The sequence below is a fragment of the Triturus cristatus genome, chromosome 7, assembly GCF_964204655.1.
Source record: "Triturus cristatus chromosome 7, aTriCri1.1, whole genome shotgun sequence".
In the NCBI taxonomy this organism is placed as follows: domain Eukaryota; kingdom Metazoa; phylum Chordata; class Amphibia; order Caudata; family Salamandridae; genus Triturus; species Triturus cristatus.
Window position 1 is genome coordinate 1,766,357,936 of NC_140590.1, and position 27,100 is coordinate 1,766,385,035.

Below are 27,100 nucleotides of genomic sequence, written 5' to 3' on the forward strand. Positions count from 1 at the left end.
AAGAAGGGAAATGTAATGGTGTGATGACGGATGTCATCAAAGGGGGGAACTGATGTAGCGCTTAAAAGTTTGAAAATTGTAGGGGTGCGTTATATTCACTGTTAGTCGGCACCCGCATATAACCAAATGTGTACTCAGGGATTTTGTGTGCAATGTATTACGAATTGTATAACCTATATCGATTTTAAAATAGAAGTGCTAGCTATGTACAAGCACATGGTAAACGTATTAGAGAAATGTATAGAGTTTAGCTACGTGAAATGTAATGTGGTGTTAGAAATGTGTATCCTAGACTTCGTGTCTGTAGTTTGTTTAGTTTGACCACACATGAAAGAAAGACGTAAATGTCAATACTGTGATTTAAACATGCTTGTGTAACCGAAGTAGTGGCCAGAATTCGCATATATCGTTGAGGCGAAAGGCCTGGTATTTTCTTATGTTGGCCAAGGGCAATAGGCCAAAAGGGATTTATCTCAGTAGAGGTTTTCAGGCTGTAGTAAATTGCAACTTAAAAGATGTGAAGAATGTCTGCTTTGCATGATCTCACCCCAGGTGCAAGGACAGTTGCTCGTTAGTAGAGAAGCTCTTTGTTCGCACTTTGAATTATGTAGTAAAAGCCAGACATGGGAGTGTATTGGAATGTGCCAATCGTAACTCCTAGTGCGGATGGCGTCTGGGACTCAAGGCCAAGCGATGGACGATGGAACTGGACAGCGCTCTGTGGAAAAGTACTGAAAGTCGACCCCGGAGAAGAGGAGGCGCAAAGGGCGTGTTCTGAGACTTGGGGTTCTGTATTAGGGACAGCGCCCCGAGGGTGGAGGCAGAGCAGAGCTGAGCAGCCCAAAGCAGAGGACGGCTAGGCGAAGGGTTAGAGGGGGCAACTTAGACCAAGCTCTCTAAGTGAAGACTTCTTAGGAAGTTTCGCTCTGACACCTTTATCTGATGAGGGTCTCAAGGGATTGCTATGTAGGGATGTCACCTAGTGCAGAGTAGGGACAGAGATGGTATGGTTCAGTGTCCCTAGTATCGACATTTGCTTGGTAGTGTTCTACCTCATGCTTTTAGAGATTGTACTTTTAGTTATTTTTAGCCGTATGCGGATCCTTCGTAGAGTAGCATTTGTGTTAGTGCCTATGTACTTGTTGTGCCTCGTATTGAGGACTTTGTATCTTCAAATCTTTATGTTGATAATAAAAACCCGAGAGCCAAGAGATTAAGTCTCGAGTCCTTGATTATGGCAAATTGTGGACAGTAATTGTGATAATTGTGTTTTTTCCCTCCACGCTATTGGGCAAGTAAAAAGTTCCATCTGACCAGAGTGGGTTCCAGTAGATAATTGCGAGATACTAAAATGGGCCGGAGCAAAATTAACAATAAAATAAAAGAATCCCAAACCCTCGAAAATTTCTTAGTTGCCCCCACCCGTTTGGCATAAGTTTCTTCAAAAGACATTGTCCTTTTCATCTTAATCAACCATTTCTCAAATAAAGGTATTTCTAATGATCTCCAATTTTGTAAAATCAATGAACGGGCAACCAACATGGCAATTGCAAGAAAACATCCCTCATCTTTCGAAAGTACAGCCTCCCTAATACCTAACCAGAACAAAGCAGCTTCTGCTGAGGGTTCATACATTTTCTTAATTGCCCTACTAAAATAAGCAAAAATATTTTCCCAGAAATTTTTTAACTTGGGGCAAGAAAAAAAAGTATGTCGCCATCCCCCTTCTGCTAGGGTACCACAAAGAAAGCAACTATTTACCACTTCTGGATATATTTTAGTTAATGCTTCTGGAGTATAGTATGCCAGCCATTGGGCAAGGAAAGCCATTCTTTTATAGTTAGCTGCTCTCAAAGCCTTATTACCTAAAGTTGAAATCTTTTGCCATTCTTGATAAGAAAAAACACATTGTGTATGAGCTTCAACTTTCTCCAGCATCTTTAACACCAAAGGGGATTCATCTTGAGAGTTCAATAAACGGTACCAATTGCCCACTCCAAATAATCTCGAAGTATATAATGCAGAAGCAATTCTACCTGGGGGGATGTTAAATATAAAATTATATTTTTTCAAGAAATTAATAATTTGAATAAATTCAAAAAAGGAAGGTTTATTGGGACCCAAACTTCTAACCTGTACTTCATCCCAAGAAATCAACCTACCCTGAATACCCAATTGATTCACAATCCCCAAGCCAGCATCATTCCAGTTTTTTAATTGAGTAGAATGAATATATAAACCTAGATCTCGATATTCAGTTAGATTTAATGAAAAAAAGCCAGAAAAATCTTTTTGTTTAAAAATAATGTCAAGTCTATTTGAAAAATCTTTTGGCATTTTGTATCTTGTTCTCTTTGGGAGTTTAGATGTCTTAAAAAAAGTAGGAAGTTGGGTTCCAGCCTCTTGGATCATTTTGATGAAAAAAAAGTTGTCAACTCGATGCGGATTAGACAATAAACATGCTACATAATCAAAAAATGATGCATCATAATATGAACGAATATTTGGAAGTGCCAACCCACCCAGCTGAGTATCCAATTGCTAAATTGGCAGCTGAACTCAAGCTTTCTTTTTATTCCACACAAATTGCCGAATCATAGAATCAATCCCTTTGAAATAACTAACGTTAATCTTTACCGGAATGTTAGTAAACAAAAAAATCAAAAGAAGTAAAATAGACATCTTAATCAATGCCACACGTCCTATCAAAGTTAAAGGAAGATTAGACCATTTATCCAACAGTTTCTGGATCTTTATACTGGTGGCTTCATAATTATTCTTGACCAATTCCCCATAATAACCTGTAACATAAATTCCCAAATACCGTATGGGATCGGTTTTCCCTGCCTGTTGTTTTAGTTCTTCTGGGAGGCATGCTGACCCAGAATTTAACATTAAAATTTCAGTTTTAGAGGGATTAATTTTATGACCCCCTATTTGTTCAAATTTCTTAAATTCTACCATTGTTGAATGCAATTTAAATTTTTCTGGATCTAGATATAAAATAGCGTCATCAGCAAAAAGTTTCAATTTTGGCATTCCAACGATTGGGGATCTAATATTCCTATTGGCTCGTAATCTGATAGCTAAGGGTTCAATAAAGAAAGTAAACAAAAGGGGGGATAAAGGGCAGCCTTGCCTGGTCCCACGATTTATCTCTATTAACCCTGCCGGATCGCCGTTGACTATTATCTGTGCCTGTGCACCCAAATAGATATTTTTTAATCATATTTATTACTACAGAAGGGAATCGAAACCTAAAAAGTGCATAAAATAATGAATCCCAATTAACTAAATCAAAGGCCTTTTCTGCATCGACCATCATAATGCAGGCAGGTGTCTTATTAATATTAAAGTAAACTAGGGCTTGAATCAAAAAGCGGGTATTAGTCGTCATCATACGGCCCAGATCTTCATAAAAATTTTATAATCGGTGTTTAATAAACTAATGGGTCGATAAGAATTCAAATTATTGGCCGGTTTACCCTTTTTTACAAAGCTAATTACTATCGCTTTTTTAAATTCAGAAGAAACCGACCCACCCGTTTTAATATGATCGAATAATTTTTCAAAAAAAGGGGTCAGCTCCTTCACAAAACATTTATAAAATTTGCTCGGGATACCATCCTCGCCACAAGCCTTAGCTCCGGCCAAAGACTTGATAACTGCCGATATCTCGGCTTCTGTAATTCTCATCTGTAGCATCGTCACTAGATGCTGAGATATTGTCGGTATTTGAAGTGGAGCAAAATACACCTGAATCATCTCCAAATTAACTGGATATTTAGTAGTATATATTTGTTGGAAATGATTAATAAAATTTCGAGGAATATCAGCTCTGTCAGTAACTAATATATTTGTTTGGGGATCTATTATTTCTATGATGCAAGCGGATTCTTGTCGAGCCCTGATTGACCAAGCTAGCATCTTACCCACCATTTGACTTTCTTCATAGACTTTCTGCGAGTATGTCTGGGAGCTTTTTTTTCTTCTAAGATGAAAAAATCTCTTAATGCCTTCCTAGCCTGATCCAACTGAGTCCGATTTAAGGAACCTACCGGTTTAGAAGCATGGACCAATGACTGCTGAAGCTGTGCTATTTTATCTGAACTTTCCCTAGTTTTCTTAGCGGAGGCGGCAATCATCTGCCCGCGGGCAGCGGCCTTAAAACCCCCCCAAACAAAAAATATCAGCAGTCCCTTCATTAATGGAAAAAAAATCTTTTATCCAGCGTCTAAAGTCTTCAAGCCATACTGGATTTTGAAGGAGAAGGCGGTCCATCTGCCACTTGGACGTTCGTTTTTTGGAGAAACTCATTTCTATAGATACTTGAATATAAGCATGATCGGAAAAAACATTAATACCAATATCTGCATCTCTCAAAATCAATGAACGTGAAACCAATAAAAAAATCGATTCGAGATGCAGTTTGATGTTGGCATGAAGAGCAGGTATATTGACAAACAGTTTGATTAAGAAAACGCCATGCGTCAATTAACTGAAGATCTTCTACCAAAGCGTCGAAAAGCTTCTTAGTTTTAGGTTTCAGTTGTTTTTTCCCTCTATTTGAAGTATCAATTTTCAAATCCTGAACGTAATTAAAATCGCCTCCAAACACAATTTGCCCCGAGACCCCAATCAAAAGTTTATAGAGTGTACGTAATGCAAATTCATCAGATATTGGGCCATAATAGCGAACAAGATTCAAAAGCTGACCATTCAGTGACACCTGTATCCAGATCCACCTCCCCTGGGGATCCCTTTGTTTCTGTAGAAACTCCCAGTCAAATTCACGAGAAAAATAAATAGCGACCCCCCGCATTGCAACACCCGCTGAAGCAAAAAAACACCTTGAAAACATTCCTGGAATATAACATTTTGGGGTATTAGTTTTCAGATGAGTTTCCTGTAAAAAAAGAATTTGAGGTTTTAAAGTAACTAACCACCTTATTAAGCCACCGCATTTACATCTATTCAGTATTCCTTTGACATTAGCAGAAAGAATTTGACATATACTGGATAGACTCATTCTATCAGATAAACAAAGAAAAAAAGCAAAATATAAAAAACTCACTATACTGCCAAACTATTCTAGATTGATTCCTGCACCATTTAACGCCTTCCTGTTAGCACCTGCTCATTTTTCCTATTAATCCCAACCACCCTAACCCTCCCTCAACAAAAACCCTCCTCCCCTTAGGAAATGTGGTTAACCCCGCTATCCACATACTCCAACCCCCCTGTGCCCGTACTGGTGCCCTGATATTGCACCAAAGAGTGACCTCCCCCCCCATCCCTAAAACAAAAACTATTCTTTAAGCTCAAGACTCTGCAAATCCTTAAAGCAACTGTGCCCAAGAAAGAATTCTTAAGAGAGACAAAAACAGCAGAAAAACATCCAGCAAGTTATCTTCCAACTGAAATTGCCTCCTGTGCGTCTTCTAAACGGGTAAATAGATGAAACTTTCCGTGAACTAGAACTTTAAGTTTGGATTGTTGTGCAATCAAAGCTTGTGCCCCTTTAGCTTTAAACAAATAAAGTAACTTGACAAATTCTTTACGTCTTCTAGCCGCCGCTGCTGACATGTCAGAGAATATTCTGCATTTCACTCCATTTTCAGTTTCAAACTGTATCATCTGGATTGCCTTTGTCAGTACTTTTTCCTTAATGCGGTAATCCGCAAAGTTGACCAGTATCGTACGGGGGTACTTCTCATTAGGAGCAAGATGAGCAGGGACCCGATGAGCCCTTGTTAAAGTTAAGTCCCCCAAAAATTCAGGAATCACAGCCTTCTTTATAAATGTCTCAACCCACTTGAGAATATTAGAGCGGCGTGAAAAATTCTCAAGCTCCTCAATCTTGTTCTCCATAATTACTTTTTCACGAGAAACTAAATCCGCTTGTTGAAGAACACTATTCATTTGGTCTTCTAAAAATGAAATCATGGATTCAGCCTCATGAACACGGCCCGGAAGACTAGCAACTGCTTCCTCTATTTTTCCCAGTCGCTGCTGAATCTATAAAATTTCTAACTGCTGTATTTTCTCCATGTCTCGAATTTCCTCGAGAATCATATTTAACATCGTTTTAATATCCATCTGACATGAGGCAGCCCCTTCCTGGAATATGAAATCTGATTTTTTGCTTCCTTGCTGTGAACCACTAATATCTAAATCAAACCCAGGATCTAATAACATAGAGCTACTTTCCAGTGAGATGTTAGTACCCGGAGGAGCTAGGAGCCCTTGCTGTTCTGACGGAGCATGCTGAACTTGCTTATCTGGCTGGCCCTGAGCTTGGGCCAAGATGATGCTGTTTGATTGCGGTTGAAGGTCATTTAAACTGGTATGGAGAAGAGCGGGCGGAGACTGAAGAAGTGGAGTCGTAATGGCCATCACCTCGATGGAAGCATTACGTAAAGGTAGAGTCGATGGGCCTGTAGATGGTACCTGTGCCTGTAAGGAATGTCCTCCTAGAAGAGGCAACCCTGGAGATGGAGAGGAGAGTGACCCTGAAGAAGGTACTGAATCCATATGTGTGGCTCCGGTTTTAGAATCCCCTGTTGCCCCTAAAGTACCCTGTTCGAAAGAATCACTTCTCGGTTTATCAGTCAAAGTAATGGGAAGTAGCACCTTCTTAACAAAGAGAGGAAAGTCTCTAGCATTTTTCTGCTCCTGATTTACCCAAGCATTAGTAATCCCAGTTGAAATAGTCAAGTTTTGGTCCCTGGGAGGAACTTCTGCAGACTCCTTCGGTCTTATCTCTTTTAAAGGGGGATCATCAATCTCTGAACTTTGAGAGCTAACGGAGGACTCAGCATGATGCAATGTGTTTCCTCCCTTGGACTGGTTCAGCTTGGCTTTTGCTGAACGCGCTTTATTTTTTTCAGCAAACGCGACATCCACTTTCGCTGCTGCAGCCGCCAGCTTGAGCTGTTTCCTCATTGTGTAATTCATAAGATTAACTCTGCCATCCAAATTCTAAATTCTTATCACCGAGGATACTGATCCCGCTTTCCCGCCCTCCTCCTCCTACTACTACTCAACACAGTTTTAAATTAGCTCCTTTTCCAGCCTCCCAGCTCCAGAAGTATATTTCCTAAAAAAAAGAAGTTCCCAATTTCCACAATTGTTCACAGCTTAGCACCTTCAGCACAAGTCGAAAGCCAGAACTAATCAGTCTCTCTCAAAGATTAATCCGGTAAAAGCAGCTATATATATGCCACACTCCCAGTGTTCACCTCCTGATTAAGTTGAAAAGCCGCCGATTTAGCCAGCACAATGCCGCCTTCATTCACCGGTCTCTTTTTAAAAAAAAATATTTTTTCCATTTGCACTAAAGCAGATGCCTCCGTTTTTTTGTTTTTTTTAACCGGGTTTCATGACAAAGTATATTCCAATGGAAGACTCGATGAAAACGGCATTCAGAAGACTCGCAAAATGCCCAAAAAAGGAAGGTCGGAATGAAGCACAGAACTGCAGCGGCCAGCCGTGGTCCCACACACAAGGTAGATATAATGGTTTAGCGGTGTCCACAGGGATAAACTAAAGACAACCGCAAAATGGAACCGTTGCCTCCCAAGAGGTGAAGAAAAAACATTGAGTGACTCCGTTTTCCCCAATGCCTGACAGATCCAGCTCCAAAAGTGGTTAGTGAACGGCACTCGAAAAATGCCGTGAAGCAGAGCCAAAGCGAAGAAGAGATCAAGCTGCAGCGTCCGACATCAGCGTTCTCCACACCTGACCCGCAGAGTCGCCATTACCGTGAGGGGGAGGAGCATCACTGAAGTTACGCGCTAGCGGGAATGCCGGGCCCCGGGGGAAGCAGAGTCGCAAACTAGTCTTCCCCCGGGGTCATTCGCGCGAGGGTAGGACCAGGTAGGGTCAAGGGGTGGAGTTAGGGGGTGGGTATATGAGCGCAGGGGAGGAAGGCGACTTCCTCTTCCTGCGCTCGGCACCATCGGGAGGGTTTAGCAAAGGGGAGTGTGTGTAGCGTAGTGTAGGGCTAGGCCTGGGCAGAGTTTCCGTGGGGTTAGCTGTTGCTGGGGTCCGGCGGTCATCGCGGTTATGGAGCGTGACGGAGGCGACGGTGTGGCGACCTCTGAGGAGGTGAGGCGGGCGTTGTTGGTTCTGGGGCGGGCCGGGAGGGAGGATCTTCTGCGGCCCGGTGTGCTGGGAGAGGCGTGGGTGGGCTTCGAGAGGGCCCCGCGGGCGGCCTCGGCGGGGGTGGCGACGGCGGTAGTGGCATGTCAGGAGGAGCCGCCGCCACCGCTGGTTCCCTTGGGTCTGCGTGGGAGGGGGCGGGGCACGGGCCGAGCGAGTCAGGTGCGCGGAGGCCGGCGCAGGATCCTGCCTCCGCGTCTTCGTTTCCCCCCACTGACCTTCCAGGCCCACGAGGCTGAAGGAGGCGTGTCCTTGGCTGGGTCCGCGGAGGAGCGGCTCCCGGGGGCTTTGCCGGAGGCTGGGCGGGCTGGCGATTCGGTGGGTGCGGCGGGCCTGGGAGCGGGGGGGCCCGGGGAGGGCCTGCTGGTTGCTGGAGTGGGCGGGGAGCCTGCGGCTGGGGAGGTGGGGGGAGAGGGGGGTCGGGGGCTCCGGGAGGGGCGGAGGGCACATTGGTTGGTGCGGAGGGGGGGGGGCGGTGGGGGCGGCGGTTGATGTGCTCCTTGATTTGTCCCGGGGGTCTCGGGCTTCTACCCCAGGCGTGGCAGGTTTAGGCATGGGGGGGCAGGGAGGGGGGTGGTCGCAGGTCCGTCCGGGGGGGTTCCACTTCTGGTGGGGTCCACCCATGTTGGTTTTGGGCCACCTGACGGGGGGGTTTTGGGCTCCTGCCCCCCCCCTCCGCTTCCGGGTTGGGGCGCTTGGACGTGGGAGGACAGGCTCCGGGAACAGCGCATTTTGGCGCTCATGGCTGACGCGAGGCGGGCAGAGTAGGACGGGCGGAGGGCAGAGGGCGGGGGCGGTGTGGGAGGCCGTGGCTGTGGGGCCCCCGTCGCCCACGTCGGAGGAGGAGAGGTGGGCGGAGCAAGAGGAGTTAGCGAGGGTGGAGGAGGTGAGGTCGCGGGCGGGGGGGGCTGCCAGGGGATCGCGGAAGCAGGCAGGGACGGCCAGGACGGCTTTGAGGCCCGATGGTGCCGGGGCCCACTCAGGTTCAAGCGACCTGGGGGGTCGGGGGGGATCCAAGCCGGCGGCTGTCGGCAGAATTCGGGGAAGTACGGTGGGGCGCAAGACGGCCCCTTGCCGCCGTCACGAAGCAGTAGGGCGATCCGTGGCGGCCATCCCTCCAGCGCGGGAGTGGGCATCGGCAGCGCGGGGGGAAGGGGTCACGCATGTCTGGCGCTGTGAGTGGCAAGGGTGTGAAGAGAGCGGTGAGAGAGGTGCTGTGGGTGCTTGACAGTGTGGAGGCAGATGTGGAGTTGGATTATGAGGCGGACAGTGATGAGCTTGAGGAGGGGGAGGTGCGGGATGACGGTGACAGGACGGGCGCAGGCGAGGACAACAGAGAGGTTGGTGTGTTACAGGTGCCCCAGAGACCGGTGGACAAAGAGACGGTAGCGACGCGACGGGCGGCCCCCTCCGGAGGACGGCTCAGCGAGCGACATCCGACTTTGACAGGTGAGCAGGCGTGGTGGTCGGTGTGGGACGGGGGTCCCAAGGGTGGGAGGAAGAAAGCTTGTACGTTGGTAGGGGTGGGAGAGGGTTCCGTGAGGGAAGTGGTTGTGGCTCCAAAGGGCGGGCTCACGAGTGAGGATAAATCGGTCGGGAGCAAAGCAGTGACTTCAGCGGGGGTACAGACGGAGAAGGATGGGGGCAAAGAGGAGGCGTCAGGGAGTAAGCTCCTGAAAAAGCTGCCCTACATGGGCCTGGCTATGCCGTTGGGGTCGCACTTGTCGGAAAAAATTAAGGGGAAGATCTGGAAACATGAGTACGTGGACGTGTTTAAACTACTCCATAGGGAGGTGCAGGCGAAGGAGGACTCCAAGGAGGCGGAGTGGGAGCTGACTAGGCGGCCGAGGGTACCGGTGACCATGGAGAATTGGACCTCGGCCTTTCTCATTTATGCGAGTATATATTGCGAGAAGCATCCCGACAGGGCAATCGCATTGTTGAAATATATGGACATAATCAGGAAGGCTCAGATGCAGTTTGGGGGTTTCGCCTGGCTGAGTTACGATGAGGAATTCAGGGCACGGGTCAGTGCAAACCCCGAGAAGCACTGGGGTGAGGTAGACCAGGAATTATGGATGCAATGGATGGCGTCCACGCATTCCTCCGCATCGACTCACACGGCGAGTGGTTTACCGGTCACGTACCGGTCTTTTCAGTCGCGTCCCGCCCACACTGGGGCGGGGGGGTCCACAGCAGCTACAAGTGGGGCCGGACAGGCTAGCAAGCCCGGCACTTACAATACCGGGGCCTGTTGGAGTTACAGTCGGGTATATTGTTCCAGATACCCGTGCAAGTTCAAGCACAAGTGTTCTAAGTGCGGGGGGAAGTGCGCCCTTACGCAATGTCTCACGCTTGCAACTCCTTCCGAGCAATGGCGGAATTCCAAGGGGAGGGGGCAGGCTGGACAGAAGGGCCCCTACACCGGTTAAGGTGGAGGCGATGGCCCCGTAGCTCTCCCGTTACCCGGACAGGGAGGCTGCCTTAAAGATTCAATGGGGCTTTACGGAAGGTTTTCGGGTCGGGTATCAAGGTCCCAGATCACGGAGATGGGCCGACAATCTCAAATCGGCGAACGAATTGCCGGGGGTGGTGGCGGCCAAACTCTTGAAGGAGGTGGAGGAGGGGAGGACTGCGGGCCCCTTTTATGACTGGCCGATGGAGGACTTTATCATTTCTCCACTTGTGGAGGAGGGTGAGTTTTGCATCACCTATCGTGGCCGGAGGGACAGTCAGTGAATGATTTCATCGCGGAGGAGGATTCCCGGGTGCTGTATGCGTCGGTGGATGATGCGATCCGCCTTGTGCGGGTGTGTGGGCCGGGGGCGGAATTGGCGAAATGTGACGTGAAGTCGGCTTTCCGCTTGCTGCCTATACACCCGGCGGATTTTGCGCTCCTCGGGATGCAGTTCGGGGGGGCCATCTTCGTGGACAAAGTCCTGCCCATGGGGTGTGCGATTTCGTGCGCCTTGTTTGAGATGTTTAGCACCTTCCTGCAGTGGGCCTTCACGCAGCGGAGTGGGCACCGGGATGTCACGCACTATCTGGACGATTTCCTCTTCCTTGGGAGGGCAGGTTCGGGGGACTGTGGCAGGGCTCTGTCAGGGTTCCAGGAGTTGGCGGAGGGATTTGGGGTTCCTTTGGCGCCCGAAAAGACGAGTGGGCCGGGTTGCGTTTTGACATTCTTGGGCATTGAGCTGGATTCCATCCAATGGACAGCGAGGATCCCGGTCGCGAAGGTAGTGGAAATTCAGGAGTGCCTCCAATGGGCGATTGGTGAGAAACGGATCGCGTTGCGGGCGGTGCAGCGGCTGCTGGGGTTCTTGAACTTTGCGTGCAGGGTGGTCAGGGCGGGGCGGACGTTCTGCAGACGGCTCGGCATGGCCATGTCTGGGGCAGTGCTTCCACACCACAGGGTCAGGATCTCCATGGGAGTGAGGGCGGACCTGCGGACATGGTGGGTGTTCTTGATGGATTTCAATGGGGTCTCCTTGGACTTTGTGGAGGAAAACACGGTTTGGCAAATCCAAATTTACTCTGATGCAGCTGGGGCGGATGGCTTTGGTATTTTCTGGGACAGGAGGTGGTGCGCAGAGACCTGGCCGGAGCACTGGAGGAAGCAGGGGAGGAGCATTGCATTTTTGGAATTCTTTCCTTTGTTGGTGGCGCTGGAAGTGTGGGGTTCTGAGTTTCAAAACAGGGCGGTGTTGTTCCATGTGGACAACATGACGGTGGTCGAGTTGGTCAACCGGCAGAGGGCAAGGGACCTGAGGGTGTTGCGTTTGTTGAGAAGTTTCATGCTGAAGTGTTTGCGTCTGAATGTGATTTTTCGAGCCAGGCATGTTCCGGGGGCGAATAATGACATTGCGGATGCTTTGTCTTGTTCGCAGTGGCAGCGATTCCGGCGACTGGCACCTGGAGCAGATCTGTGCAAGACGGGGCTGCCGGATGGCATGTGGGCCCTGGGGGAGTGAGGGTGGTAGGCCTAGTGGAGAATTCTGTGGCTGTTACCACCAGGCGGACCTACAGACTGGCGTGGGCAGAGTTTGTCGCCTTTATGGGTTGGAGCGGGGTTTCTGAGGCTGGGGAACAGGTGGTGGTGGAGCGTGGAGTGTTACAGTTTGTACTGCACTGCGTGGATAAGGGGTTGTCTGCTGCAACCATTTCAGGAAAGTTGGCAGGGGTGTCCTTTTATTGCTGTTTGTTTTTTGGTTTTGACCCTACAAAAAGTGTGATAGTTAGTAGGGTGTTGCGGGGTTGGGGCAGGGAGAGGGCGGGGGGCACTGTGCCGAGGGAGGCCATAACGTTTGAGGTGTTGGTCCGGTTGGTTGCGGCGTTGCCGCTCTGTTGTTATAATGAGTTTGAGGTTCGGATTTTTCGCTTGTGTATGGTCTGGATGTTTTTTGGGGTATTTCGGGTTTCTGAATTGCTGGGCACGCGTGCAGGGGAGGGGCGGAGGTATGAGGAAATCAGATTGGATGCGGGGCGTCTGGGGATTTGGCTCGGTCGGTCGAAGACAGACCAGTTGGGCCGGGGTAAGTGGGTTTGGTTGAATGAGATGCAGGGAGGGGGTGTGTGCCCGGTGGCTGAGTGGCGGGCGTTTGTGAGTGTGATGCAGCTTGGGGTAGGGGAAATATTTTGTCACAGGTCAGGGGCACGGGTGACGGCTGGCCAGTTGTTGGCGGTGTTGCGCATGGCTTTGGTGCGTGTGGGTTTGGAGCCGGCGGGTTTTGGAACTCACTCATTTCGGATTGGGGCGGCGACAGCGGCAGCCCGGCTGGGGTGGTCCTGGGATAGGATCCGGCAGATTGGGAGATGGAGGTCAAGGTGTTGTGAGCGGTATGTGCGGAAGTGATAGGGGGGGTGCAGGGCGTGGGGGGTCGGATGGGGATGGGAGTGGCTTTCTTTGTGTGTCTCTAACCTATGTTTCTCTCTTAGGTTGCGTGGGAGGCCCTGGGGCCAAGACGGTCACATGGATCGTGGGGCATTCCTTTGTGCACTGGGCGTCAAAATACGCGGAGCAACAGGTGTACGGCCGTAACCTGGGACTCAAAGGACAACATCACGAAGTGCACTGATGGGGTAAAGGGGGAATGCGATGGGGGGCACTTCTGCCCTGGCTCGCGAAGATGGTCCCACAGAAGGGTTGCCCGGATCTGTTGATTATACACTTGGGGGAGAATGATTTGGTTCGGCTGTCGGGTTTGGCGCTCTTACAGCTGATGCAGAGAGACTTGGAGGTACCAAAGCACAGACTGGCAGGGGCTTGCATTGCCTGGACTGAGTTTGTTCCGAGGAGGATCTGGAGGGGAGCTGTTAAGCATGGGGCAATTGAAAAGGCGCGACGGAAACTGAACAGAGCTATGCGAGTTTTTTGTGGGGAGAAAGACATTAAGGTGATCAGTCACCCGGGACTACGACTGGAGGAACCACTGTTATTTCGGGATGACAGGGTGCATCTGTCTAGACTGGGGAACGCCTACTATATGATGGAGATGATGGTTGTGGTCAGCAAGCTCTGGAATGAGGCGATCTGGTGTTGCAGGGATGTGTGAGGGGTCCTGACCTAGGGGGTGGGGCATCCGCCCTGCAGGGGGCTACCTGGTTGGCGGTACTTTGGAGGGGTGGGGGGGAGTCATTAGCGGGCACACCCATCCCTCGGGGGGGGGAAGAGTGAACGAGGTGGGGGTATTGGAGGCATGAGTGAAATGGCCGAGGAGAGCCGGGAGGATGCAAGGAGGTTTGTGGAATGGTGAGGAACGGAAGGGGCATGGAGTGGTACAAAAGGGGAGTGTGGAGTGGGTGAAAGGAGTGAAGGATGGTAGAGTGTTGTGGGAAAGTTTTATTCAGATAATGTTTGGTTATTGTTTAATGTTGTGCTGCCTGGTCCTAATAAATGGCCTGTTACGCTAAAGACACGGTGTGGTCTGTTTATTGCGCGAGCACTGTAGCCGCCCATCGCACTGCCAACTAGATTCTGTAATGCACATCCTCAGTGAGCCCGCGGAGAGGGAGACCTCATTCTGCCCTTATTTGTTTTGCTATGCTGGATTTGGGCGAAAAGCAGCATGTTTGCCATTTCCCTGCTGTTGTCAGTTCCCTAAAGCATAGCTCTACCTCAATATATTTTTCCGCTACACAGCTGGAATCAAGACCCATTCACAATGTTCACATGCATGCTCAGATGGGGAAACTACTGCCAAAAGAAGAGAGGATGCATTCAATGCCTATAAGCAGTTTACACGAATCATAATAATATATCTTTTTACAAGAAAAGCCAATCCTTTGCTAAAAATGGTGCAAAATGTTTTGTCTTATTGTATCCCCTTACTTGATTGAAAACGAAAATAAATGATGCATGCCCGCCATTTCTTACAAAGTAACTATAGCAAAAAAGTTCAAAATCATTAGGAAACATTTGTTTACTGTGGCACAATCCTTTACTGCGAGGCAAATCCTGTGTGCTCCATTTCATATCACATACCTAAAATGGGCTAAATTGATTCTGTTCCCCTTTTGCCCCGTATAAAAGTTTTATTTAATTTAGCATTTAAGTGCCTATCTGCAGAACTGTGTGACATGTATTTTAATCTGGTTCAATCATTTTACACCATTGCGTGATCCTTGGAGAATCACTTCCACTTTTTGTGCCTCAGGTCCCTTACTCCATTTTCCTAAATTAGCGCTAACGACTAAGATAAGCTACAACATGATGTAGTAAAATAAAATAATACATTGTGACTGCAGGTAGTACAGAAATGCGCCAGAATCATTTCAGAATTAGTCACACCAGAAATCTGCACCTGATAGATTATGCTGCAGTCAAAAAGCACCCAAGGAGTGTGGCAAATGGTTTCTTTTATCCTGTGGCATATACACTAAAACGAACTAACATATCTGAAAAGCCACACTGTAGCTGTTCAGCAGAGGGAAAGGCTCTTGAGGGGAGGCTGCTCTACAAATCTTACAGAGCCATCCATTATAAGTTATTCATAAATGACAACTCGCCACTCTAGATTGTCACCTTGGCTTCCTGGCTACACTTTGATTTTTGAGCCCATAATTTACAATTTTGAAACCTACGCTCTACCAAAAAGTGAGAACTAAATGAAATTATCAGATCTCTCAGGGGATGTTTGGCAGCCTCTTTCACAAATTTTCTTTTCCCCCTGTCTGGCTGCTATATCTTTTCTGTCCCAATGTTATTTTGTTTATGGTTCTGTGCCTGGTGTACGTCATGTTTCCTGTCTGCCTGGAGCCACATTCACAGGGCTTTCATCTCTTGCAATACTTTGCTGTCCACTTTTTCTTTCCTGTAATTTGTTTTTCTTTCGACTGCTTGTCTCTTTCATCTGCAACAGAGAAATAAGTTACAACATGGTGCCAAGCACATGGGCCCAGAGTTTGCAAATACTGTGGATAGGCAAAGGGTTGGCTTTCACCAGAACTCAGTTTCATAAATCCACATATGCATTATGATATGTGAGCAGTGCTGAGGAGCTGTGTTTTTTGTCTCTTCTGTGTTCCACACATTACTATGATTCTGTAGGACGGGGCTACATTTGCAGTACCCCAGAATTTAGACTGGCTCAAGTTTGGTTTACCAATTTTTCCTGGCCAATTAATATATGCATCACAAAGAAATGGACGGAAATATCAGTCAGTACTAATCAACAGTAATAATCAAGTGTTGACCTGTGAAACCTTATAAGACTCGCTGAGAGGTTGGGCTTGGATGGTGTTATAACAATACTTCAATAAAAACCTCACACTCTGCTGCCACTAAATCCTTTAAGCCCCAGAAGCTAAAGTTAAAGACGCTACTTTCACATCGGTGTATTTCTTCTGTTGGTTTATGAATAGTGTCCTTATCATCACACAGTTTGTTTTCTCCTGAACTGGCAGAACATTAACACGTTGTGTCCAGGAGTTTACAGAGATTCTGTGCATTGCTCAGCTTCCTGCCGCGGCCTCGAATGGTGGGGACGACAGACGGCTGTCCATTGGCATCCAGGGGCCGTGTTCATCCATTACTGACCAGGGAGAGGAGTGGGTGTTTGTCCGGGCAACACATACATCTTTCTACTGACTAGCCTCTACTTAAAATCTTACTGTCTCACTCCTCCAACTGTCTGACCAGGGTGTTCACATTTTCACATAGAGGAGCTACTCTGGTCCCGTTGGTAATTCTGCATTCTATGTCCTCTAGGCAGCGCTGCAGCTGTGTCTCTGTTGTTCCCAGTGGTAATTGCCCATTCTAAGTCCTCTATACAGTGCTGATAGCTGCTTCTCTGGTCTCATCAGTAATTCCTCATTCTAAGTCCTCTAGTCAGTGCTTCAGCTGCATCTTTGGTTCTGTCACTAATTCCTCATTCAAAGTCCTCTAGCCAGTGCTGCTAGCTGATTCTCAGGTCCCATCGGTAATTCCTCATTTTGAGTCCTTTACACAGTGCTGCTACTTACTTCTCTGATCTCATTGATAATTCCTCATTGTAAATACTCTAGACAGTGCTGCAGCTGCTTCTCTGGTGCCAGTGGTAATTCCTCATTCTAAGTTCTCTAGACAGTACTGCAGCTGTGTCTCTGTTCATACATCCACCACACTCCAAACCAAAACACATGGGGAAAAGACATTGCCATTTAGAACACAAATAACATTAACTTTGAAAATGCATTAACTTTAAAAATGCAAGACCTATTGCAGTTGGCAGTAACTGGACCTCTTTTACTGGTAATCAAGGACTATAAATACAAAGTGTGTGTTTACGCATCGCTTGCAGGTTTTCAAAACACATAAATAAAAGGCATTGCCATTTACAATGCCAATAGCTCCAACTCCAGCAAATGCAAGCCCTATTGCATTGCAAATGCTTGTTTTGTAACAGAATCCAAAAAGGGAACCCAATCTGAACATGGGCACTATTGTCCTTCTTTCATGCCAGATTTATGTTGCAAGTTCAGGTTTTGTCTTTACCAAATATAGGGCCTGATTATGATGGGGGTGGGACCACCACCATCAGACTGTTGGTGGCGGACCCCCATTGGACTCTGCTTGACCGTCTGCCACATTATGATGGGTTACAATGTCCGTTTCCGCCAGCGCTTCATGTCGGTTAACCCGAGATAAAAAGGCAGGAGTAAAGTGACTTTGGGGCTCATAGCGGGCCCCCTTATTCCCCTGGCCCCCTGATATGGGCCCTGGGGGGGCACCTATGCTGCCCCCTACATATCCCAAAACCATGTGGCAGGCACCACAAGGTGCCTGCCACGTAATGCAGTGGTATGGAAAATGTTTTTTTTTTGTATTGCTGCGTGTGCAGCCACCTGCAGCACACGCTGCAATTCAAAATATTCACATTGTCAGCTAGTCAGGAGGTCCCATTCCCGACAGGATGGCGGTCGCATCATTATTAGGCCCATAATTAGGTTTGCCTGATATATTAAGAAGTTAATTCTGTCAAAAAAGAATCCCTTTGGACTCTTTTACTTATAGCATACCAACATAATTCTCAAACATACTTAAACAACTCCTTAGTTAGCACCAAATAGAGACCAAAAACCGAATATAAATTCTATAAATGTTTTATTCTTAGGATCTTTATAGATTTAATCGAAAATGTTTTTGTTTCTTTAAAAAAAACACATATGTATATTCAAAATATATATAGGACCCCTCTCTTGTATTTTTTGATATTAAGAAGTTACTCCAGGGCATAGTTTCTGAGCCTTGCGAAAGCTGTGGTCCCTAAGGCCACTTTGACATAGGGCTGAATCATGTTGGTGTTTATACATAGGGCGTAGGACCATTGTTTCCATAGAGACCGCCTTTTTATTATTTTAATAATTCCAGGAACACTTTGAATAAAAGGGATACCTTGCTGTTTTGAGGTATTTTCTATCTGAAGACCTCTGCAGGAAAATTATCATAAGTGCTCTTTGGAACATGTTTGAGCCTATACTGGTTTTTAGGGACCGGGACGTGATCAGATGATGAAGCATGACATCAAAAGAGGGGGCTGAGATCAATCTAACAATACATTGTTATGTCCAAACATTGTGCATTTAGTTTCTCTTCATGTGTACTGTCCAACAGCTAAATGTGCAATACCTTGTGGAGGTTACTGTAGAAAAAGGACGCATCCGCTACTTTTTACCGATCATCCTCTCCTTGGTTTGTGCATAACTAGAAGGGTTATATGCAACATCATAACTCAAAATATCCACAGTGACACTAATAAGTTGATTGTTCAATCCAATAATAACTTTCTGAAATACAGCAGTACTTACAAACTGTTAGAAGCCGGCGTTCCCGCGCGCACCGTTGTTGTCAAGTGCGCTACCCGGATCTCCCTGCTCCCACGTTAGGCCAAGAAAGGACACCGCCCGAGACAGCCCTGCTCACCCCCTTAGTAGCTTGACACGAGCAGCCAGGCTTATCTCCAAGGCACGAGTGTTCAGAATGAGCAACCATGCCTACAGCAATCCCAAAGATGTCACCACAAATGGACTCCACACGAGTTTGTATAAAACGAGTATACTTTATATAAAAAGATATACGAAAGGACCACACGATACAACTTCCACATATACACTGGGTAATATTGTTTCCGGTGGGTTGGGCGGTCCTGATCCCCAACCACCACTTCTAACCAACAGTTACGCTGACTTTTAACCGTTCTCAACAAGTTAGGTACGTCGCATCACTAGATTCACACAAGTGCAAAATTACAAGGAATACTGCACTACTTAACGATGGGTTCCTGTACAGTGCCACAGTGAAACAATGTAATGCGTAGCGTCAAGATCATGTACTGAGTCAACATAAGCGAATGCAACTTGGTTCGCTACCATCATGCCCTGTTCAAGGTAGAAATATAGCAATTTGTCACGCTGCAATTACGTACAGTGCGATAGGAAGACAATGCAATGCATATCTCCCCCAGCATTCCCTGTGCAAGGAAGGAATAAGGTAATGCGTCACAGTGCAATTTAGTACAGTGCAGTAAACAAACAATGCAGTGCGCAATGCTATGATCCTGTATCCTGCAAGAGAAACATAACGCAGTGCGTAGCGCACTAACCCGAGTTCGTTAAGCACCTCTAGTGTCAGACGTTGTCCAATAGTTCGATAGTTCGTTAGCAGCAAATATGCAAAGTGCTATATGACTGTTGTAGAAGTTGTGTGCCCTGTTGCCCCCAACACGGATCAACAATGACACCCAAGTTCCACTCCGGGTCCTGGCCCCTGTACTGCCCCGTCCGGGATTAGCACTGGCCGAGATCTGGGCCGATGCAATAGGCGCACATAGCTACCAGCAGCGAGACGCCGACAGTGTCCCTCCGGGCCCGCACCCTGCTGCAGGCGATGATGCACTTTACCTGGGGGGGCGCGACCCCACTCTCCTTTCCTGCAGCAGCGGCTTGGCCTCACTCCAAAACCTTGTCACCACGGGGAAGGCGCGCTCGGGTTGGTAGTTCAGCTCTTGTGGGGCTGCCGGTCAGGGCTGCCAACGCTCAGCACAAACGCCTTCCCCAAAGCCTTCCAGCTGACGCTGGTGTTACCTCCTGTTGCCTTCGAGGGCCCTATCACTTAGCCCTCCTCTCTAGCGCTGTTAGGACTGCCTCGCTCCTCGGTGCTCACCACTCCCTGGTACTCCTCACCAGCACCCTTTGACACGCACCCCCAGCATGTCCGAGACTCACTCCGTCTCCTGGTGCACACGATCTTCAGGCGCTCTCCACTAACGCCCGGGTCGCACCATTACACTAACACTGTGCGTCTGAGTCTCACCTCTCCTCCTGGTGCACACGAGGTACCAGGCACTCTCCACTAACGCCCTGGCTGCATCACCACACGCCGACCCGGATGTTGGAGACTCACTCCTTAGTGCCCACGATGTCCCGGCACTCTTCACTTGTGCTTGGACTGCACTGCTACACGCACCCTGTGCGCGTCCCGAATCTCTGCTCTCTTCCACGATGTCCACAATCCACAGGCGCTCCAACATCTGTAGCCGCACCAAGACACGCACCCTGTGCATCAGAGTCTTGATTCGCTCCGGGTGCCCACGATCACCTTAGGCACCCACTTCAGAGGTCTCAGGCTGCCACGACACGGTCCCAACACCGCGCCACTTGAGACTTCCTGGAAACTTTTATGTTCCTGTGTTTCCGAACAGAGAGCCAGCTCACCTCAAGCCCTTGGGGTACAAGATGCAGCACACAGCAAAGTCCTGCTCAGGAAGAAGGGAGGGTATGACCCACTGCAGCGCCCCTTCATTCTATCCTCGGTCAAGAGCTACAAACTGCTAAAAAGCCCCAGATCACAAAGCAAGAGTCAAGTGTCTAAGGCAGCCTACTCAGCAACTCTTCCTGAGGCAGAGGTTTTCTTCCCGATCGTGGACACGTCAGAGCCACCAGAGACTTGACCAGTCCACGGAGTCTTCAATGCACTCCCAGCACTTCTCTGAATGATACCGAGACCGTTCTCAACGACAACGTTAGCATCACCAACATTACCTAACCAAAATCTTGGGGTTACAGATCTTACAGTTATTCCCCTCCTTGTCTTTGAAGTTTCCTTATGCTCAGGGGTCCCCGACCCCTCCCTAAATCAGTCTTGCGTATCTCCCCCTCCAGTGTCACCGTCCTCTCTTTGATACTGGGGGCCTGGATCTTTAATCACTCAGAGGGAGATGGGTCTATTGTTTTATGGCTCTGCACCAGGCCTCTTCACCTCGCAAGTCCTCTCCTTCTCCCCGCACCAGGTGCAAGACAGCCTGGCGCCGTCTCCACCCCTTTCTCGCCTCACCCAGATCCAGGCAGGCAATTCACATTCTGCTGAGACACGCAAAAAGGTCTAAAGCACAAACTCAGCCATTTTCTCAAACAGCGCTTTCTGGGTACACAGCAACAAAACCATTTACCCAAAAAGATTAATTATGATGCTGTGAGTTCAGACATACCAAACTTCACTGTTCCATTTCTAATTCTTGGGAAACTAAGTTAACAATACTACACCCAGCCTCCCCATTCTGTCCTTTGGGCAGGATGGCTTTTCACCAGGGAAAATGAAATGGAGTATTTTCCACTGTCAGTGCCTAGCACCCACACTGGCACAGGTCCTGCCTTTTACCTACACTACACCCTGCCTAGGTGTTACCCAGGACGTCCTACAGGGGTGCCCCATGTGTATGCAAAAGGGAAAGTAAGCCTGAAAGGTGGTAGCACTTGTCAGGACAACATGCTAAATTAGCATAATGCGTGCAGGCCCTACATTGAAGACCTGTTTTCCCTCTCTGCGCATTTCTTTTAGTACTAGTACAGTGCACATCACTTAGGGATCTTGCTAGTAAGGCAAACATACCAATCAGAGACAACCAAACACCACTACAATTTATACAGGGAACATCTATACTTGCACACTGATTAGCAGTGACCAGTACCTACAGCATCTAACTTCACAGGAGGCAAAGGCAAAAAGTCAGGGGTAATCACGCCATGCTATGCCAGGTCTAACACAAACACAATACAACAAATAAATCAGTCTCCTTTCATGCTTAGAGCCCTTGTGCTAATCAGGACCAGAGTCTCCCCCTCAGGGTCCTCTCCCCCTCTTTCTCCTCCAGGCTAACCACTGTATCCCTGGCAGATTACAGTGGGTGACTTCACTAGAGGTGTGCTTAAAAGTCTTCCTTTGTCCTTGGAAGGACAGCTCACCAGGCGGTAAACCATCAAGCTCATACAAGTCACGAAAGGGTCAGCAGCCCTTCTTCAGTCATACCTCACTGCAGCCTTCAGAAGTATCCGGAAGCCAGGGTGCGTCTCCCCCGCACTCTAACAATGAGCAGCTCACCCCACATCCTCCTGTTGTCAGCGTCCTGAGACTGTCACAGACTGCAACATATTTCTAGTGTAGCAGCTCCTCCTTTGTAGTTCTCATCAATAATGTGGTGAAACAGTGGTGATGTTGCAGGGCAGCATTTGGTCTTGTTCTCAAGACTTCCCGCTGGTAGAGGGTCCAGCAGTCCTAGCGGCCTCTTCCTGGCATGCTAGGGTCATAGACACAGGCAACTGCCCCAAACGTCTCAGTTGGCAACAAGCATGTCCACATCAGTCTCAGTGGCCCCCTCCTTGCATACAGGATTCAGAGACACAGGTGACAGCCCAAATGAGATCATTGACACCAGGTAAAAGCTGCAGCTTCACAACAGCACCAAGAGGACTGCCTACTTCGCCAAGAGAGCAGACTGCTCTCTCACAAGACTGGTTCCCACTGGTAAGTGCACCTTACACTCTGCTCATCACGATTCACATGCCAGCATCCCTGACTCAGTCCCTCAAGGCTCTCTCATCAGTCTCAAGTTGCAAACTGGTCCTCGCAGGCAGGGAGAAGGCTGATGTACCAGGCACAGGGTAAGTGTTCTTGGATCCTGGGTGATGGCCTCTCACCCTGATGGGAGGCAGGCAGACCTGGGTTTTCAATCCCGGTTGCAGCAGCTTGAAGTATTGGCAACCTTCTTTCTCTTGATGAACAGTGCTGTTGAACAAGCAGGGGGAATCGGGCTCCAACTTTTACAGTCCAAATCCTGCCACTTGTGCAATTTAGTACCTAATCTTTCAAATTTAGGTTGTGGTTGTCAGCTCCTTTGCAGTTCTCCACCCTCAGCACTGCCATTTGTCGGAGGGACAGTCTGCCATGGCAGAAGAGTCTCAAGTTCTGGCTGACTCCCAACACAGACCAGGGGAGTAAAGGGGTTCAGTCTGCCGGCCACAGCTGACATATGCCCCAAAAATATTCAAAGAACTAGGACTTGATCTCAATCAAAATTCCGAGATCTACAGGGCAACATTATCAGTCACACAATGTCCCTGACAAGTAGCCTAACTCTTCCAGGTATCTTCATGTGCATAGAGGATTCCCTGCTCTCCTTCTTCCAGGGTGTATATTCCCACCCCACACCCCAGGAATGTCAGCAATCCATATCTTTTCTCTGGGATTGCACTTCTCAACTCCACAAGCCTCTACAGGCCATGGGCTTCCACAGGCCTCCATGGTATGTACCATACACAGGCACACACATACATCCCAATAAGATGTTGATGCTTTGATGCAGATTGATGAAGGTATTTTTGAGGATACATCTTCCCGTGCAGCCTCCATTACTGCTACTGAATGTATGAACAGCTCCTAAAACTGATGTTCTTTGTTCTCGAATATTATATTCTCTTTGATATTAATATAAAATAGTTAGCTTCTGCTAAAAGAATGGTCTGTTGAAATCAAAATGTTTTATTCTCATTGCTTACGCACTGTCCTATGTAAAGTTAGCGTTCGTGGCACCATTTTATATTTGGCTGCCATTTTAAACCATGATCGAAACTAATATTTGCCTTTTTGAGAAACTGGTACTTTTTTATTTCTCCAAGGTTGGGCCTTGCTTGCCAATGAATACACTGTTACTATATAGAGGCCTTCTCCCACCAATCTAGCGACGGGCACGGACAGAATGACCTTCAGAAAGAGATAGAGTTTGCCCGGCCTCAGAATCGAAATGTATCCTTCTGTACCCCTTTGTTTGAGCTGCATCTGCCTGGAAAATTCCATTGTGGGTCTGTGTTTATGGGTTCTGAAATGTACATAATGTATCTCAATGCTTGCTGATGCCAGTCCCTCAGCAGCACCCCTAAGAGACTGGAAAGACCGCGCTCCGCTCCAGTGTACCTGAATAAATATATTTTGGTTTGCATTCTCTACTGTCTGACAGACTCTTCATTTGGTATGGAAGGCTGAGAGGTGGTCTTGAGTGACCTGGGTGACCCTGAGCGGGCCACTTTTTTCAGTACAGAGACTACAAAAGGGGGTTAGGCAATTGTGTCATGCCCACAGGTTTGTGCTAGGGTGAATTCTCTGTGGTTGTTAGTGGTTACTGTTAATTCTAGTACCCACAGGGAATGTGATTCTAAAAATGTGGCCAAAGAAACAATGTCACTTAGTTTTGTCTAGATTATGACAAGCTACTGTGTCACAGGACAGCGAGATGACCTTGATAAATGGTCAGTTGTGCATTCTAAGTGAACATAGAGGAGGATGCCTGATCATTGTAAAGAGTGAGCACGGCTTTAATGTTATACAGACTAAATGCTAAGTCTCAAAGTGAGATTATTGAGTTGTATCTATACATGTCAGGGCTACGCTGCACATTAAGCGCCATGCATAACTGAAAATGTGCTTAGCAATGTTACATTGGGTCAGGGAGGAGGTAGACTGTTGGAAGACAACAAAACTTATTTGTAGTTGAGCGTCCGTACTTTGTCAACATGAGTGATAAAACCTATCATTAGAAAGAGTGATCATAGCTTTAGCGTTACCCAATCTGATCTTAAGGAAAGCCTGAAAGTGAGGTTATCAAATAAGGGTTGTATTTGTTGGGCTATTGTTAGACCTGGCACCATTGGCGTGGGTCTCCCTTCCATTTTTATTGCTGTTGCCTTCTGTATTTTTTTATATGTTTTGCTGGTTTAGATTCTTTCGTCGCTGTGCCACTGCTTTCCAGTGCCACATTGCAAGTGCTCCCTATTGTAAAGTGATGTGATGGATTAGTGACTCCATAATTGGCTTAGTTGATTTACTTGTCAGACCCTAGTACAGTGCACCATGTATGCCCAGGGCTTGTAAATCAAATGCTGCTGGTGGGCATGCAGCACTGATTGTGCCACCCACCGGAGTAGCTTGTAAACTATGGCTCAGGCCTACCAATGCAGAGCCTGTGTGCAGTCTGATACTGCCATGTCGACTTGGCAAGTGCACACACTTGCTAGTCCCCAAACCTTCCCTTTTCTACATGTTAGCCACCCCTAAGGTAGGCCCATGGGCAGGGTGCATTGTATGTGAAAGTTAGGACATGCCCTGATGTTTGTGGCATGTCCTGTTAGTGAATTACAGCCATTTTAGTTTTTCACTATTGCAAGGCTACCTGCTCCCATAGGCCAGAATGGGCAGTTTAATTATAACATCTTATAATCCTAACCAACCCAGGGAACAAGGTAGAAATTTGAGTTTAGTATGCCTGAACTCAGAATGATAAAATACATCTTTTAGTGAAGTTGGTTTTAACATTCTGTGTTTGAAAATACCACTTTTAAAAAGTAGGTACTATCTTGCCTAACCATCAAAGCCTGCCTCTGCTAGGTTGTGTATTCCATGTCTGGTTTGTGAGTGACAGGGGCTGGGGGGCTCCAGGAGACAGGGTGAGTCAGCACTAGGCTGAATAGACCTATCTGCATTAGGAGTGGTGGGAGGAGTAGCACCTGGGCTGAATAGGGCTGTGCCTGCCTTCCACAATGCTGGCTCCAGCTCCTGTAGTGCGTCTGATGACCCTGGGCCACACGGACAAAGGAAGAAGTTGTGCACTGGCAGAATGCACCCAGAACTGGTTTGGACTAGGTACAGACACTCTCTGCCTTCAGTGACAATGGATTTGTGTGTATAAAAAGGGGACCTAGACCCCAGAACTTTAGATTACTTCTGGGAATCAAGACGAACCTTGGCTGAGGAGGAGAACCAAGAAACTGATGGAGGAGACTACCCCTATGCTGCGTGTTGTAGGGGTTGGCCTACAGTAGTTTTTTTATTGCCAAAAAAAGGAGAAAAGGACTGAGTGTGCTTTCATCATCTTGAGGAAGATCTCCAAGGGCTTGAAATTAAGCTTGCCTCCTGCCTGAAGTCTCAGGGATACAAGACTTCACCCCTTCTGTTCGCCTGCATCTAGAACTGAGGTTTTAGCTGCTACAGAAGGAAATTGCAACACCGACGCCGGCGAGCGACACCGTAATCTGCACCTAAGCTGTGAGCGCTGCTCCGACTTGCAAAGTAGACCCGACGTCGGTGGCCATGCCTCATCAACGCCAGCGAACAACGCTGTAACCTCCCCAAAGCCGTGAACGCTGCTCCAACTTGTGCCCTGGGTCCGACGCCTGCTGCTGTGCTGCATCGACTCCCAAGCCGACATCGTCATCGCAGAGCCTCGACGTAGGTGACCAAGAATCCATCAACAACGCAACATTGTAAGGAACCGTGGCCTCGGTGCCATCATGACGTCACCTCCCAGACGCAGTAAGGAACCGTCATCTCACCTCCCCTGCACTGCAGTAAGGAACCGAGTCTACACCTTCCCTGGGGTCGTAAGGAACAGACGCCGCACAGCGCCAATAAAGCCGCACCTCTCAGATGCCGTCCGCTGTCTTTGTTTTCATCACTTTTCCAAGGTACTGTTCTTTGGGGGTCTGTTTGACTCTGGGCCGGACGCCGTGCACCTCGTGGTCAGTGCAATACGTTGGGATTTCTTCTGTCACGACGTCATAATAACTCAAGGTGGAGTTATTTGTTGGTAGAGACTGCATTTAAGTGAACAACCTATTTTTCAGCATATTTTAAGTACTGTATTGTGGATTTTTGTTGTTTGGATCTTGTGTTAAGACTATATAAAAAGACTTATTTTTATAACACAACCTGTGTGGTGTCCGTCTGTAGTATTGTCACTCTATTACTGTATGTGCTCACAAATGCTTTACACACTGCCACAGAGATAAGCCTGCCTGCTCATTCCAAGCTACGAAGGGGGTGAGCAGGGGTTGTTTTAGGAGTGTAGCCCCCTACCCTGACTAGACTCAAGGGTCCCTATTTGGTCAAAGGTACCTACCTCTGCCAACTAGAGACCCCCAAATCTAACAGCTATACTATGCATAAGGGCAATGCATACCTTAACATTGGCTTAGCCTTGCCCCATACTGTGCGAAACGCGGCAGGCAGTCTTATTGTCACACACTGAAGGGTTTAAAAAAGCATGTATCATACAGTGCAGTCAAACGTTTGTCTGTTTGAAAGTATGAATATGCCATCCCCTAGGGCCTCACACTCACTTCGTCAAAGTCCCTG

At 47.8% G+C, this 27,100-nt stretch overlaps 1 protein-coding gene across 3 annotated transcripts in view; it reads right to left on the bottom strand.

Moving 5' to 3' along the window:
• The window catches only part of LOC146813024 (C-type lectin domain family 2 member B-like), a 250,281-nt gene that overhangs the window by 169,399 nt on the left and 53,782 nt on the right, over nucleotides 1-27,100 (bottom strand). The gene's annotated exons all lie outside the window — the stretch shown is intronic.